We start from the raw sequence: 3738 nt of genomic DNA on the forward strand, positions 1-3738 counted from the left end.
CTCATCAGCTAAAACTGCAGCATCAGACAAATTCTCTATTCTTTTCTCATCAGGATATAGGCTTACATCTTTATAAATACACCTTTTGAAGTCCTCCAGCAAAATCATCTGCTTAAATTTGTCAAAATCAGAATCCACATTCTTAGAATTTAACCACTGCTCCAACAAATCTTCTTTGATTTTTGCATACTCAACATGGGATTGCTTATCTTGGTTGTAAGTTGTCCTAAATTTTACTCTATAAGCTTCAGGAACAAGCTCATAGGCCTTAAGAATCAAGCTCTTAACTACATCATAATTATCAGACTGATCCTGAGGCAAAGATGCATAAGTTGCTTGAGCTTTACCGGTGAGAACAGTTTGAAGGAGTACTGGCCAATACTCCTTAGGCCAATTAAAACCTGTAGCTACCCTCTCAAACAACTGAAAATACTTTGTTAAATCAGATTCATTAAAAGGAGGGACAAGTTTAACATTTTTAGCCACATCAAAATCATCAGAGCTAGATGATCCAGTTCCACCTTGTTTCATGCGATACTCATGGTCTGCCTGAATCCTGGCAAGTTCAATTTGTGCCTGAGCCTGTACCTCTGCCTCTTGAATACGAGCATTTGCCTCATTAACACGAGCCTCCTGCAGGGCTAGCTGTAACTTAGCTAATTCGATCTGCGTTTGCTCATTTGGAGGAGTTACATTAAACAAGCTTTCATTAATCATGTCAACAATCTGATCTTTAGAATGATGAGAGCGAACAACAATTCCCAATTGTTGAGCAACAAGCTTAAGTTCATTCTTTGTTCTGTTTTCTATATCACACACTGTTTGCACATTTGACAAAAAGTCCTTGGCTTCATCAAGTGTAGTAATAGTAGACATAATTAATAAGAAACAGTCACAAAATATCAAGCAATATCCTTATGATAATATCCTGAATATCCTGGCGAGGTCGCCAAATTTATGTTACGGAACAGAGAAAGATAATGTACACTTTAAGTGAGAATACGAAGAGTCACTACTGTCCCGTAAAGTTCCAGGTTCAAAACAAAAGAGTTAGGTAAAATTACAAGTTAAAGTTTAATGCTCAAATTAACAACAAAACATTCAGGACTCATAAAGATAATGTAATGGCAAATAAACAGGTTAAATATATGGTTAACTGCAATAGCCTCTATTAACACGAAATTAGCAAGAGTAAATTTATCTAAGTCAGCCCTGATAAAATGAGATACCAGATAATACTCAGTGAATGCCAGATAAATAATTACAGATACAAACTATTATCAAAAATAACTGACACAACCCAACATTAATCAAAACCTCACTAGGCCCAAGAATTAACCTTATGCTACACAGTACAAGAAAAATACAACGACAGTTATACTCAAATTACACACAGCTGCTAGATGTTTGGAGACTTCTTGAGCACTCACAATAATAATATCTGTACAGGGGAGGACAGAGATGTGAACAAAATGAGGAGCAGCTCTAAGTGGCAATGATGCAGAGACTGAGCTCATTATATAGGGGCCAGCAGAGCCTGATACAACTTGTAATAAGGACGCGCAAATGAAGCGATGGGGACAAACGGTCGACAATCCCGCACTGAATAACAGAAAGGACGACTTACTCTACTATAACGGTAGAAGGGGGGGACTGAGGCAGAACACGCTCGTGATCAAACATGCAGCAAACTGTGCGTTAAAATTACACAAAGGATGATGAAATCATAGGCTATGTAACACCTCCCCACAAAGAAAAAAGAAATTTACAAAGGAAATTTCTTATTATTCTAAAACAATCTGTATATGACATTACAGACCATGCAAAGGTCTTTCCTAATGTTACAAAAAATGAGATCTCCCTAGCACGTTCAGTCATAGGTACTTGCCAGTATCCCTTTAACAAATCAAACTTACTTATGTACCTAGCCTTTCCGATCTTGTCTATGCAATCTTCCACGCGAGGGAGAGGGTAAGTGTCTGTTTTAGTTATCTGATTAACACGTCTGTAGTCAATGCAAAGCCTCTGTGACCCACCTGGCTTAGGGACTAGAGTGACAGGAGAACTCCACTCGCTCTGACAGGGCTCAATCATCTTGTGGTCCAACAGGTAGCCAAGCTCCTTCTGGATGAGAGGAACTTTCACTGGATTCACACGGTAAGGAGGCATTTTAATTGGCTTTGCGTCTCCAACATCGACATCATGCATCAACACAGTGGTTCTTCCTGGAGTAGCACGGAACACTTGCGGGTACTCCTGCAGTAATGCCGAAAACTCCTGCCTTTCCTTGGGAGGTAGATGAGAAAGCTTAGTCTGGAGATCATTCATGATATCAGGATTCTTCCCCAAACTATCACTCAGGCTCATACTGCATGGGAGAGCTTCACTTGCAGACTCGGGTGGAACAGCTACAGTGCAGACTGGATTATTTTCGTCCCGCCTGCGATACAACTTCAGCATGTTGATGTGACATAGTTGCTTGCTCTTTCTACGATCTGGTGTGGCGATGACATAGTTGACATCACTGAGTTTCTTCTCCACGAAATAAGGACCACTAAACTTGGCTTGAAGAGGTTGCCCATGAACTGGTAGCAGAATCAAAACCTGATCTCCTGGCTGAAAGTGGCGTAACCTGGACTTCTTATCATACCAAGTCTTCATCTTCTCCTGAGCAGCTCCTAAATTCTCTCTCGCCAGCTGTAAAGCAGTGGACAGCCGTTCTTTGAACTTCATCACATACTCCAGCAGGTTGACGTCATCTTCCTCCGACAGCCAGCATTCCTTGAGTAGCTTAAGGGGTCCTCTTACTTCATGGCCAAACAGTAGTTCAAAAGGTGAGAAGCCCAGTGATTCATTTGGAGATTCTCTTGCGGCAAACACAACGAATGGAAGACCTTTATCCCAGTCTTTCTGATGTTCCAAACAGTATTTCTTGAGCATCGATTTTGAGTGTTTGATGATATCTCTCCAACGCTCCTTGGGTCTGGGGATGGTAAGCTGAAGACGTGATCTGGGTGATGCCCAACTCTTTCAGAGACTGCTTGAAAACATTTGATATGAAATTACTTCCTCGGTCTGACTGTACCTCCTTGGGCAGACCAAACTTTGTGAAGAACCCTAGCATTTCCTTAACCACGTTCTTTGCTGAGATATTTCTAAGTGGAATGGCTTCAGGATAACGAGTAGCCATATCAATCATGGTCAACACATAAGAAAAATCCTGAAGAAGTCTTAGGAAGAGGGCCCACAATATCCACCAACACACGGGTGAAAGGCGCCTCAAAAGGAGGAATGGGAACTAGAGGTGCAACCTTTTCAGTCTGATTACACTTCCCCACAACTTGACAGGTGTGACAAGACTTACAATACCAGGAAACATCCCTGAAGATACCTGGCCAGTAGAAGTGTTTCAAAATGCGTGCCACAGTCTTCCTCACTCCAAGGTGTCCTGCCAAACTGGAATCATGAGCCACTCGAATGATATCCTGCCTACAAACACGAGGGATGACAACTTGATGTACAATCTCCCATTCACAGTCGGCTGATGCTGTTGGGGGTCTCCACTTCCTCATAAGTACTCCTGACTTTACATAATAACAAGTAGAAGCACTGGCTGACTCTTCTTCACTGTAAGCAGAGTTAGCTAGACCTTTCAACTCAGGGTCAGCAACCTGCAACTCAACCAACTCTTGACGAGACAAATTATCAACACTACGGGGTACTGCCTCATCTGGTGAG

This window comes from Coenobita brevimanus, chromosome 38 (genome assembly GCF_032717465.1).
Source record: "Coenobita brevimanus isolate Jiangsu-jjx chromosome 38, ASM3271746v2, whole genome shotgun sequence".
Taxonomy (NCBI): domain Eukaryota; kingdom Metazoa; phylum Arthropoda; class Malacostraca; order Decapoda; family Coenobitidae; genus Coenobita; species Coenobita brevimanus.